At 36.1% G+C, this 13,924-nt stretch overlaps 1 protein-coding gene across 1 annotated transcript in view; it reads left to right on the forward strand.

The window, feature by feature from the left end:
- The first annotated feature begins 352 nt into the window (after positions 1 to 352).
- Positions 353 to 13,924, forward strand: part of LOC110443763 (protein unc-93 homolog A-like) — a 41,499-nt gene continuing 27,927 nt past the window's right edge. The window contains exon 1 of the mRNA XM_021488157.1: positions 353 to 436. The gene's annotated coding sequence lies outside the window, so the exon portion shown is untranslated. The remainder of the gene's footprint in view (positions 437 to 13,924) is intronic.

A 13,924-nucleotide genomic window follows, 5' to 3' on the forward strand; every position in this document is an offset into this window, starting at 1 on the left:
CGATACTCTGACAGCTGAAGCTAAAATATACCCATTCAGCTCCCACCATACTCTCAGGCATGCATACCATATATTCAACTAGAGTTTTCTGTTCGATTTAGATTCGCACAGAGGCAATCGCTGTGGTAGGGCTTGCCCTGGCGTCGTGATCGATATAGCAACAGACATGTGTGTTACGCCCGCCATTGTGGATGTGAACGCCGCGTTGTGTAGACATAAGAGCTGTACAAAGAGGACATACAGAGGACTCGTTACGGCCTGTAATAGCCTTCATTCGTCACCAGCTACTTTGTGACCTTATTGTGATAAACTGTGCCTGAAGTGGAGCTCTTTATCTGACCTTCCGGTTTGGTAACGCTCACCTGAAATCGTACATCGGTAGCAGACGACACATGGTACAGCCACCCAGCAGTGAACCTACAAACAAAAACCGAAGGTGAATTTCAGAATTTATCATTTTGTGTATTTTGAGATATCATTTGCAAACATCCATACTAAATATGACATCAAGTGTCATTCATTCTGATTCAGTGTCAAACATGAATATTTAGTATGAGGTGACTTATGTATAATTCTAATATTGTGTAACGATACATGACTGTGGGCCCACTCTGTATGTCGTGTTACATGATCATGTTCACTGCTACTGCTGCTGTTACACATGTAGTACACATGAGAATACTGATGGTTTCGTGGATAAAGAATGGGTATGATAAATGACGGAGTTGGTTCATTGACGAAGGATTGTGTTGTACAAGGTTAATTTCTAAATTCGCCTAATATTAATGTTTTAAATTTGACTTTTCAAAAATTACCTTCAACAATACTGTTAACATATAATCCGACAAGATTCCTTTTTTTTATTTCCCAAAGCATGTATGTGTTATTAATGTGTTCAACAAAGAACTACATTTTTATCATAGTTAATCTGAGTGTGTCATTAAGCTGACGAAGACGTGCACACCATTGATGTTGTATCAAGGATGATGTCACTTTAACTCTTAAATGTTAAAATAGAATCATTATGGTTTCAGTCGTTCGATATTACGTCACACCAGTAACAGCTATACGAGTTGTCAATCACTACACTGAGCTACCATTGTATGAGAGTCTACTCGGTGTCGTTAGGTACGTACACGAACTGGTGATCAGTATTATAGTACACACACGACAGTCATGGTCAGTATTATAGTACTCACACGACAGGCGTGGTCAGTACTATAGTTCACACGCGACCGTCGTGGTCAGTATGATAGTACACACACGACATTCATGGTCAGTATTATAGTAGACACGCGACCGTCGTGATCAGAATGATAGGAAGCATACGAACTGGTGGTCAGTATGATAGTACACACGCGACAGTCGGGGTCAGTATTATAGTACACCCACGACAGTCATGGTCAGTATTATAGTAGACACGCGACCGTCGTGATCGGTATGATAGAACACACGCGACAGTCATGGTCAGTATTATAGTACACACAGGACAGGCGTGGACAGTATTATAGTTCACACGCGACAGTCGTGGTAAGTATTATAGTACACACAGGACAGGCGTGGTCAGTATTATAGTGCACACACGACAGTCATGGTCAGTATTATAGTACCCACGCGACCGTCGTGATAAGTATGATAGTACGCATACGATCTGGTGGTCAGTATTATAGTAAACACGCGACCGTCGTGAGCAGTATGATAGTACGCATACGATCTGGTGGTCAGTATTATAGTGCACACACGACAGTCATGGTCAGTATTATAGTACACACGCGACCGTCGTGATCAGTATGATAGAACACACGCGACAGTCATACAAATATAAAACGAATTACCATTTCAGACAGGACCAGTTAGAGAGCTAACATAAAACTGATAGCCGAGTTTCTTCTTGTTTTATCAATCAATAAGAATGTATACAAATTAACCGCGTAGTCTGTAATCTTCAAATTAAATTTCGAGTCGTCGTGTATTTTATCTTGGTTATGATAATCCAATTGACTGATAGACATGAAAACACGCCATAAAATCGTTAGGTAATAGCACCAGCGTAAAATGTCACTCTTCACATATGATGTAATGAATAGATTCACTGGATACCACGCCATTATTCGAAAATAAAATCACTAAAAATAAGAATTAAGGATATTTCACATGGTCCTTTCGTCAACTAAAGGTATTTAAAGTGGTATCGGTGGTATTTAAGGTAAAATAAAAGGATAAGTAAATGAGTAAATAAAATATGCATGTTTGAAGTGTTCCAAAACATATGTATAATACACTGTACGTGTAAAAGTATCTAAATATCCTTTATTGCAATACGGATTTACAAAACTTGACTTCAGCAGACTGGTATTTCATGTTAATCGTACCAGAATAAATTCAAGGTATAAGGTTTCGACTATCCACGGGGACTGATAGTCAATAAGCAAATTCAACCGCCTTGTTACTAAAAATAATCGCTTGAAAATGCACGTGCCACACGTTACATTGCACCATACATCTGTTTCATCCTTCTAGGGAAGTTAGTAGCCAAACAGGTGGATATTCCAAGGTGATCTACAGTATTGTTTAAACAGAAGGTAATGTGCGTTGACGCTTTCTTATATAAAGTTCATAAATAGCTGGAGTATTAATTTCAAAGTAAAAATGCAGCAATAAAAGGTGTATATAATGAACCGTTCCACTTTTCAAAAGAGAAGATTGTGGCCATCAAGGTTTCGACAAACATTGATGACTTAAAAATGCACCAGCGGAACTCACCACCTTGTATCCAGGAGATTCAATCTTTACAATTTGTTTGTTCCAGAAGTCTATAAAAATACAGAGAGAAAAGGAAGGTTCCCATTTAACCCTTTATTACTTTACTTAACTTCAGCAAATAATTAAGTCTTAAACTAGCCTCCATGTAAACAGTGCCAAAATGTATCATTCCGGCTTCACGGATACGGCTAACATCGGGCACTAATAGTCAACAAGCGTGTTACTTAGCAAAATAGCGATAAATACACAGAAAGGCAACACACATCTAAACATTAAATTTTTGGTTGAAGAAAGCCAAACAGAGTAAACAATTTATCGCACCATATGGGCATTAAATCAAATAAACATGTTCATACTGAAGGTCAAAAGAATACAAAATAAATATAGAAAGTGTTTCGAAATACATGAAGAATAACAGCAAATTGGAATAGCAAATGTCTGGTGTATGTGTACAGTTTAAGGGGTAACTTTACGTATATTTGTCTGTCTACTGTTGACCATTCCATCGAGATTCCAACATTAGCAAGTTTGTATCCTAATATCACTATCCACTTAACACATAGGTGGAATTTTATAATTGAGTTTTAATTTTTTGTCTGGTTTTCGTCTGTCAATTTAACTTTTTAATAATAATGATATACAACATTTAATATAGCGCCCTATCTAGCTAGAATAAGCCACTCTAAAGCGCTGTACACTACATGGTATACAATTAATACAAATAGCATATACATTAATCAGTACAATTTTGAGGAATTTACAGGAGCTGCTTTATCAGGCGCTAATATCTCCCTATATGTGTATGCCTGCGTGTGTGCTGGAGATGTAATGTGTTCTGTTTGTAGTGGGACCGTGCTTCCAACGGCATCATGTATAGTGCCACTTTCACAGATACACGTATTTCAGTATTTCTACAAGATGTGATAATGCTACATGTTCACGTATTTTAGTATTTCTACAAGATGGGGTAATGCTACATGTACACGTATTTCAGTATTTCTACAAGATGTGATAATGCTACATGTACACGTTTTTCAGTATTTCTACAAGCTGTGGTAAGGCTACATGTACATGTATTACACACACACTCTGACGTTGGCAAGCTTTGAGTGATCTGTAATGCATTCATTACAAATATAACAACTGTTAAACATCCCTGCCTATATTCCTTTTGCTTTTGACGGGTGTATAGTGCCTGCTATACTGTTTATAAATAAATAAGTTTCTTCTATATAGTATACGTTGTCCACACATGTTTTGGATTGCTAGAAGTTTCCTGATGTATTTACACAGATGTACGATATGTTCGTATAGTGATCAACATCAGATCTATCCACTGTTATGAACGGGAAGAGCAATGTTGTTAGAAATATGGTATGAATAGGTTTGCAAGTAAATTATTAATCTGCAATGTTCCTTTAACATTGAGTAGACTTGTTTCAATATGATATAGTAATACAACACGGAAAGCTAATGTACGGGACAGGTTTTAAATAAAGCAGTTAGCGATACCATAAGTGTTCGTTGTAGAAATGTATAGATATCAAACGACACTCTTGTCATGAAAGGGATGATAGTACAAACTAGATTTCCAATGGAACAAACCTGTAAAGGACATACATAGCTATACATGTTTGAAATGGCGGTGTCTGAACGGTTTAGATTGTATATGTGTTCAGTACGTCTACCGAAATAATACATTAGGACTTTGTATGTTATAACTATCAGAAACCTGAGATGATTTGAAGAAAAAAACCACGGAGACGTGTATAACATGTATGGCACAATCAATTGTAGTATATATAGACAATTATAAATTTAATGTTTTTGTTGATTCCGTATGTATTATCTGTGCTTCAATATTCTGGCTGACCGTCGAGGATCGATTGACTTGTTGGAAAAGGCTAAAAATTAATAAATTTTTAAATTTTCCATTTTGCACGGGTTAAATTTTCAATGAAACAAATGTAAAGTTACAACTGAGTATTGGCAAGTTGGGATGGATTGTACTGAGTCTCAAGAAAGTCCCCCGGATCTGCGTCTGATTGTTGACATTCCATAAAACGACAAATGTTTTGTTAAAATGGCAAATATCAACCTTTTGTATGAAATCATTTTGTTTGGCTTAATTTGTTATACATGTTATACATGTATCTTGATTAAAGGGTAAATTTATATAGATATCATGTGACCCCATAACTGTTAATGATGTTATCACCGTCAGTCCGTGCTTTTGTTTGTCAATGTGTGAAACACTCTCATGTAGCGCAACGTGTATCGTCATTATTCATTGCTATGGAAGAAAGCAAATGTTCTACTCGTGATAATCAGTACCGATTTATATGTCAAGAATTTTTTTATTTTTTTTAAGAAATAGAGAAACATGTTTTTTTTTGTTTTTTGTTTTTTTGTTTTTTTTAATAAGTTTGGTGGGTGTAATTAGAACCACAGCGTTCAACATTCTGCATAAAGAAACCATTTGTAGCCATCAGAGCTTGGGATTTAAATTTGTTTCCAAACAGATCGTTTTTCCTGCATTGTTGCTGCCAACACTTCATTGTCATTTGTTTTAAATGTCAAACATAAAATTGCGCATTTAGCAATCAGCTAACTTCGTGCCGTCGTTTTTATGCATTAGTGTGTATTGTTTTGTTATGGTATGCTCGAAATGTTCATATAAAAGCTATTGTGTTTTAGTTACAGAATTTAGTTACAGTGTATGTGCTATTTATTACAAAATATGAATCAATATCATGTAATAACTCTGTAGCTTAAGTGGAATGGAAGATATTAGATCACTATTTGATTAGATTCACATGTGAACGAGAGGTTACAAATTGGAGCATAACAGAGTGCATAATTGTGTTACTGTCACAATAATGGACATATTATTAATATTCGTTTCTTACCCAGACAGTATAAGTGATAAAACCCATTCGGGATATACATGTTATATTGGAACGTATTAACATGAATACGTTGTAGCGGTTGACATCACATGACATAAAATAGCATGTTGATCATAACACGCCACAAAGATATATCATAAAGATATTTAAGAAATGATCAACGTATGCACGTGTATTATGGTGGAATTTGTAACCAGGGTGAGAAAATTGTTGTAAAAAAATGACTTAAGAAACATTTTTAGCATGCAACTTTCCTGAATCCTAACGTTTTATGACTAAGAAAGAATAGTGTATTAAGTATACAAAGATACTTGAAGTTTAAACTTTAATTTTGAGAAAACATTAAAACTTTTCTGTAGTGTTAGGCAGATATTGTGAGTTCACCGTTTTGGATACTCTGAAAATCTGCTCCAAGTCAATGGCCACTGTACCCATTCATCACTTTCCTATAGTGATATATTTCACGAGTCCTAGTAAGCTCGTTATTCAGAGTTCACACACGGTAAAGGGAGGTCGTGTCAGGTCTTTACTGTTAGTATTCTTTAATGAAACATGGAAGCTATTACGTGCATGGAATACATATAGAAAATACAGAGCAAAGCAAGTCGAAGGAAAATTCATTTTTTTTTACAGAGCAAAGACTCTGGGTGCATTGCGAAACGCTAGTGCATTATTAATCTGATCCTACGTATTGGTGTTTTATAGATGCCAACCTATATAAATTGAAATCTCACGAATTCACTTGAGGATCAATTCCAACAATAACTTGTGAAAAGCTTAAATACATTTCTAGTAAAACCATCAGCGAGATTTGGCACGGTGCACTTTCTTCGGAGATCTAAAAGGCGGTACACTGTATCTCCGGGTGATTATTTCTCTAGGAGATAGAATGTGCAAATTTGTTCATCAGTAATACTGCAAAAAGAACATTTAGTATTTAGATGTGGTTGAAATGTATTGATGTTAATTTTTTGAATGTTATTCACCAATTTAGTTACTTCAAGCACACCAACATACCCTGTCTCCTGCATACACACACGCAAGCACGCATACACTACACACATGGAGGCCGTCCTTAAATGACCTTAGCTGTTTTAAAATATGACGTTAAACAACATTAAACCAAACCAAACCAAACCACTCATATTACTGGCATACCAATTAACCCAACTTTATCTGAAGCTGGTAACATGTCGTACCTGCCCAACACGGAATGGACCTGAAAAGTAAAACGCGTTTAATTACACCTAACAAATCATTCCTGGATGCACAAAGTTAATTTGATGATTTTTTATCTATTTGTTGCGAGATGTGGTTTGATACATTTACTGAATAATATAATTGATTGATTGATTGCTTAATTATTGAATTGATATGGCCGCTTTCTTACAATGACAAAAAAACTATGATTACATAAAAAAAAAAGTTTGTATGTTTGTAAAGAATCGAACTGTTTTATTAAACGGCACCGTCGCACCTACGCATTTCTAACATTATGAGAGGGCGTGGCAATAAGTCCACATTAAAGCCAAGCGTTATCCAACTCAAACATGACAGATATGATAATACTAGCCATGCAAACTTTATGCAGATTCTATAACTTCTGTTTTGTACTAAATAACACTTTACTCCTGCTCACGGGGTGTTTTAGAAATAACAGCAATGTTGTGGCTACGCATGCACCCTCATGAGAACCTCATTTCAACCTCGTCTTATCCATCCACTTGCTTATTCGCTTTGCGATTTGGTGTCACTGCTGAGAAACATGGTCGGCTTAATGCTGATACAAGGTTTAAGAAAGGCTTCCACTAACAACAGCCAAGAAATGAGACTTGTACATCCTACTTCTTCTTTCAGTTCGTCTTAAATTCGCTCCAAAAGCAACACATTTTCTTTAGTCTTTTAATAATAATAATAATGATAATATTTCGAGGTTCTTATATACCGCTTTATCACAGCCTAGTTCTTAGGTCGTCTCAAAGCGGTTCGCAAATTATTATCCGTGGCTATAGGGCCTTTGCAACCAGTCAATAGCTTTCTCGACGCTCTGGGGAGCATACAGCCGGTGCTGCCAGTTCGGCGCTCACAACTAGCATACTACAATTCTAGCACTGCCCAACCACGTACTCATTTACAGCTGAGTAGACTGGAACAGACGGAGTAAAGTGTATTGCTAAAAGATTCAACACAGTGCCGTGCCGGAACTCGAACCCGCAACCCTTCGGTCACGAGCCCGGCGTCCTACCACTAGACTACCGTGCCTCCTAAATCTATTACTATTAATGCTGGAATATATCGTGCCTCCTAAATCTATTACTATTAATTCTGGAATTAATACTTCTTTTTTATTGCGTTTGAAGTTTATCTTGTAAACACATCCCTTGACTTTTCCGCCTACGTAAGTCTCTTCTGTACGGTTTGAACAATCTTTTATATAATATAAAACTTTCAAATGAGGACTACAAACAATGCCAGTTTGTATAACTTTACCTCTGAGTATATTTATATAGCAAGATTCATTGATCAGTTGTATTCTATAAATGTTAATCCTTTTGGATTTTTGCTTAAATTTTGTTATATTTTGGGTTTACTCGTTAGTATGACTTGTAGCCTCGTTGACATTACCTCGGATCTCATATTTTGAGGACTTGACATTATTTGGATTTTACCAAGATATTTATAGCAGTTGTCGTCAATGAAGCAAAATATATTTCCATTTTTTTGGAAATAATACTTAGTCATGTTGTCAATGTTGCTTTTCAAGGGTTCCCGTAAATATATCCTTCGTTTTATCGATTTTGAGCTTGAACTACTTTCATTATCGAGTATCTTCTATAAAGGTCTAGCTGTGAGATCCTGTGATACCATGGTTTATTTAACCCTTTCACCACTGTAGAACATAATGAACTCATCCCTATCAATGCATGACAGGGTCTACTAAAGTTACATAGGGGTTAAAGGGTTAAATGGGTGAGAATATTTGAATTATTATATTCTGTGTATATCATTAGATTCCCTACCACGTGATATTGGCGAATCTGTCTTTAGTACCACCATCAGATCTATTGATGTGGGTACGACAGTGTTTGCTTTCCTGTGGTTCACACAAGTTGGGGAAATACATTAGGTGATTAGAATGCTACCACGGGGTATATTTATGGTCAGATGTTATCTGTGTCGTCTATATATCATTTCACATTACCAAAGCTGGATTAACAAATAGCATTTGATTTTCGCAGCCTCCGTGATAAAAAAACCACGACTACCATCGCCGCTTTACCTTATATGTACGGCCTTTTCGCATTTACCAAATACATTCTAGTTTGTAAATGTACATCATTACGTGATAAGGAAATAAAAAGGATCAACTTTAACACCTTAAGAATTTCAATATTCCGTTCCTATGGGGAATGAAAGCTTTTCAAGTTAGTTGTTAATCTGGATGTGCGGACCAATATAACACACGTGATGGACACTTTGGTAATTGTATTAGCGCGTGGAGCCGGCGGGGTCTGGGATATATCGTGTCTTGGTGGTTTGTCTAGACATGTATAATGGCTAGGTAAAACTGTTTACCATGCCAAGATGACGTGCTTAACAATTGAATAAAAAACTTTTTCCAGAACAAAAGTTCCATCGCCTTGAAAATGGGTTATTCATGATAAATCCTTCTTCTACTCAGAAGCGTCCAAATAAACGTATCTACAAAAAGGTTTAGACAAAGGTATCAAAACAAATATAAACACAGGTATTACAAAAAGGTTTAGACACAGGTATCAAAACAAATTTAAACACAGGTATTACAGTTACGTTAAAACACCTCTATTTTCTACAGAATTGTTTAAACACAGGCATTATTCATTGATTTAAAACCAGTTGCGATGATGATTTATTGTTACTCTTACAGAAAGGTATATATACGTGTTACATCATATGTGTGTTTACTTTAAACTTTCCCAAACATAAATAACGAATTACAAACATAATTATATAAACAGGTGTTTGTGTTGTGTTGTAAATGTTACAAATAATCAAACATCGTAACCCAACTTCAATTTAAATTTAAATAAGATATATCTACAAAACCTATATTTCGCTTTTGTCGGACCAGTCTGATTAAAACACATATCTTTTATTGCATGTTTGAATGGAACTTAGACTATCGGAGGGAAATAAAAGTGTTTTAACGAGATTGTCGACAGGCCCATCACTGAATAAGGCGACACTGTATGGTGAACTATACCAAACAATCTCTCATTGGATAAAGAAGACATTATATATATATCGGAGGCTCTCAAATCTGTTTCTATGTGTTGTCACTGTCCGAGTTCTCGATGTGAGGACGTGAATAACTTAGATGTGATCATTAATACCTACATGTAATCAAATCACTCAGTATTATATCAGTCGGCTTTATTAGGCTATGAAACATGCATAAGTAAACAACACATTGTTGATATTGTTAACATGTCCACGGGGACTGTTTATTGTTGTACCGTTGGTGACTTTTGAGTGTTGCTGTTATAACGTATTTGGTATGTGACCCAAACCATTATAGTTTATAAGCATATGTGTATATGCTTTAATTTATGGTTAGGGACGAATTTATATAATCAGTGCATATTTCGGAACCTTTTTCTGTTATTTAATATACAAATATTCCCCGTTATTATTAGGAAAGTTTAATTATATTGATACATTAACGATAATCGTTGTCAATTTTACATTTCTTTAAATTAAGGATATAAACATTCAGTTATCTCCCCTTTATTTGTTTTTGGACATTTCCTTACACAAGGTAGCTCAGTCGGTTACAACGGAAAGCCCAGGGTTCGAATTCCGGTCCAGTCACACTGATTTGTTATAAATTGGAACACTATTATGGATTATTGTTTGGTAACTTAACAACTATAATTTTTATTATATAAAAAACCCGGAAACTATTTATTTTTCTGATATTATTTATCAAAGCTATAGCCTTGTCGGCCAATTCCGCTTCCAGTCTTAATGACTGTGTTTGGCAGTGGTACACGAGTCCTTGAGACTAATTGATGTTCATTTAGTTCTTGTAACCTTTACAAAACTGTCTGGATGCATATTTAATAACTATAATGGTGACAGCTGATAGAAATTTCTTAACGATCCAAAAAGTATTGCATAAAATGACCGCATTTATACGAAATAGTTCGTGCAATCATCCATCGCCCAATGACTAAATTTGATGGTTTTTGAAGTTATTGATTTTTCACACGCTGAACCTAATTGATCCCAAAGGGACCATTTCATTGGCACAGACAAAATAAGAAATGGTCGACTTCGCCACACATCTCAGGGACGGGACGGCTGGTACTGTTTTCAATTTCATTTTCTCTTCAAATAAAGAACTGCCTGAGTGATATTGATTCCCGGGACGGGATACGTTTGTATCCGTCGTGTGTAACAGACGTTTGTACGATTCCTGTTTCACCCTCAAGTGGCAAAGAGATTGATAAAATAAGTAAAACTGACATTTATTTCTAAAAACTGACACCCCATTTACAATAGACGAATCGATTGAGATGTGCGTCAACATCGACAGTGTTGTAGTGGAGTCCTCCTGTAAAAGAAAAATGATGTTTTATACTATAAATGTGTAGACTTATTAACGATATACCACCAGATACATATTGATCGACTGGGAAGAGTGCTATGATAATATTTCTGTAAGATAACGACATTTCCAAAACCTTGATGTTGTCCTTGGTCTTCGAATCTTTAAACTAGATTAATTAGTAAATACTTGACGTTTAAGAATCGCTGGTGATTTTTTCCTTAGTTTCTCAATCTTGAAAACAGGGTCATTAGCATATAAACGTATTTGACGTTTGAAACAAACTGCTTGAACTTTTTTTTAATCATTTAGAGAGAAACTAAAAATACACTTAACAGTTTTAGTAAACATTTGTCGCTCTTGAAGATTTTATATCATTAAACATGACTGAATTTAAATTGTAAATTTTAAAAGACATTTAACACGGCACACAGTTTGTGTTTTACGAATTCCACATCTACAGAAGTTTTACAGTTTATCCCTCCATCTGTCTGTATTGATCTGTGGTACTGTGTTGTTTCTCCTAACTATTGATCTAAACACACATCCCGTACTTAGGGACTCGGACGCCCTCTCCTGTTTCATCTCAAGCTCTTACCGCATTCCATCTACATACAATAGGGTCTTTGTATCGCCCCCATTTTGCGTAATACCAATTATATTATGCAGACACTCCGATTACAACAGATATAAAAAAGATAATATTTTTTCCGTTAAATCGACCCTGGCTTGTGGAGGTAAATCAATACTGACGAAGGCAAAGGGGATATCTCTGTAAAGTTATATATAAGATGTTGTTTTATTTTTGTTAAATTTTTGGGAGAAAGTGAACTAGATTTGGAGCATAGTAGTAAAATCTGTGGTGAAGGCACGGCCGATTAGGCGGTCATTATTACAACACGATTTTAGTCCGCAAACCGATTTCCAAAACAAAAAGCACGGACTACCAATTGTTCCTTTCCTAACAACTACCGGGAAAGGCCCAATGGAGAAAGGCTCAAGACTCTTAAACTACCTAAACTAACGTCCTGTCGCATTAGAGGACACATGATAAAAAAAAACGTTATCATAACTCTACTTTATTTACTCTATATAATAGTAATTGGTTAAATCGAATATATACCCACTTTTGCCTGGCTGTGTTTTAGTCCTGTGTGTTAGTCTGGGAACTAAAACACACCTACACTCGTGTGTTTCCGCCGAGCCAATCAGGGGTGAGGTGGGCGGAGCTTGTTACCGAACTCGGAAGCGAAGTGCGAGGTGGACGGAGATTGCTACTGAATACGGAAGCATTCGGCTCCATTGCCATCAAAAGGGTAAGTTGGGACGTGAAGCTTTACAGCTTATGGTTTACAAATAATTTCTAGTTAAAACTATCTCTCCAGTGTTTATCGGTTTAATAAAACGGTTAAAGTATGGGGTTGAGGTATATAGCAAGTTTCTGATGTCCCAAGACCAGGTCTATTTCCCGAGGCGAAATAAGATAGTAAATGGTGTAAATGACAAGAACTTAAATAACGTTCTCAAATCCTGGAACAGTGCCAATTTCAGGAAAAGCTTGAGAGAAAGCTCCCAAAAACATATTTCTGTAGAGGGACAAAGCAGTCTTAGATTATTTTTTCTCTGAAAATGGTGAGAATTTGAAGCAGGTTACAGACATTGTAGTCACAAACTCAAAATAGACGAGGTAAGGCATGGGTGAAACTAACTGGAGCTGCTTTTACAGCTATAGAACAACCATTGCAATCAGAAAGTGATATCCCTACCCTTGAATCTAACGTCGAGCCCGTTAAAGAGGAACAATACGTTGTTTCTCTACTGAAAAAGCAAACAAAAGTCGCTATAAGTATGACCTGGCGATATCCGGGGGACTTGATCAGTTATATCATATTACAGTATCCATGTAAATCTGACGTTTCTGACCTATAAGCCGTGTGTCTTGCCTTCATTGTAGTTCACGTTAGTTCGGCGTTCTTATAAGTTTCCCCTATACCCGAATCACGAAAGGTAATTTGAGTAGTAATATATGTACAAGTTGATTATAACGAATTTAATCTTCATAATGAAACCTGACTTAACCGATATCCAAGGGGCTAGACCAGTTAGTTTGTTTTTCCGCCGGTTACTCGGTTTCTTTACCTTCCCCAACTTTTGTGCAAACCTGTACTTTTTCGGGAATTTACAAGGATGCCCCGTTAAAAGTCAAAATTGCCCCCTATATAAACATTGTAAAACACGTAACAGTAACGAAAATGGGTTTTTGGCACTAGTGTGTATGGCAGTGTATCTTTAAACCTGGTTATACTGGCACAAAATGGGTCATAATAAACCTATATGACCGTATGCTGATATCGGTAAGCCTACCGATGAAAACGACATATGTTGAACAGCAGACATATACTATTTCTGCACAATAATGACCATATTTTAAGACCGCCTGTCGATTAAATATTTTTCTCTTTCCTTTTATTAATAAATGTGTCTTATCAAATAATTGCCGTTTCTTGGTACTCACACTAGTCTAACCTCGTCTTCGTTGTGATTCACGTTTAGGTATGCGTCACTAGTTGTCAATTTTACTTCGCGATAGTCACTCTCTGTGTTGGCTTCAAGATAAAGCCCGAAGATAGTAACTTCCCAGTCTGGTAAACATTTGTAAACA

This window comes from Mizuhopecten yessoensis, unplaced genomic scaffold (assembly GCF_002113885.1).
Source record: "Mizuhopecten yessoensis strain PY_sf001 unplaced genomic scaffold, ASM211388v2 scaffold716359, whole genome shotgun sequence".
Taxonomy (NCBI): Eukaryota; Metazoa; Mollusca; class Bivalvia; order Pectinida; family Pectinidae; genus Mizuhopecten; species Mizuhopecten yessoensis.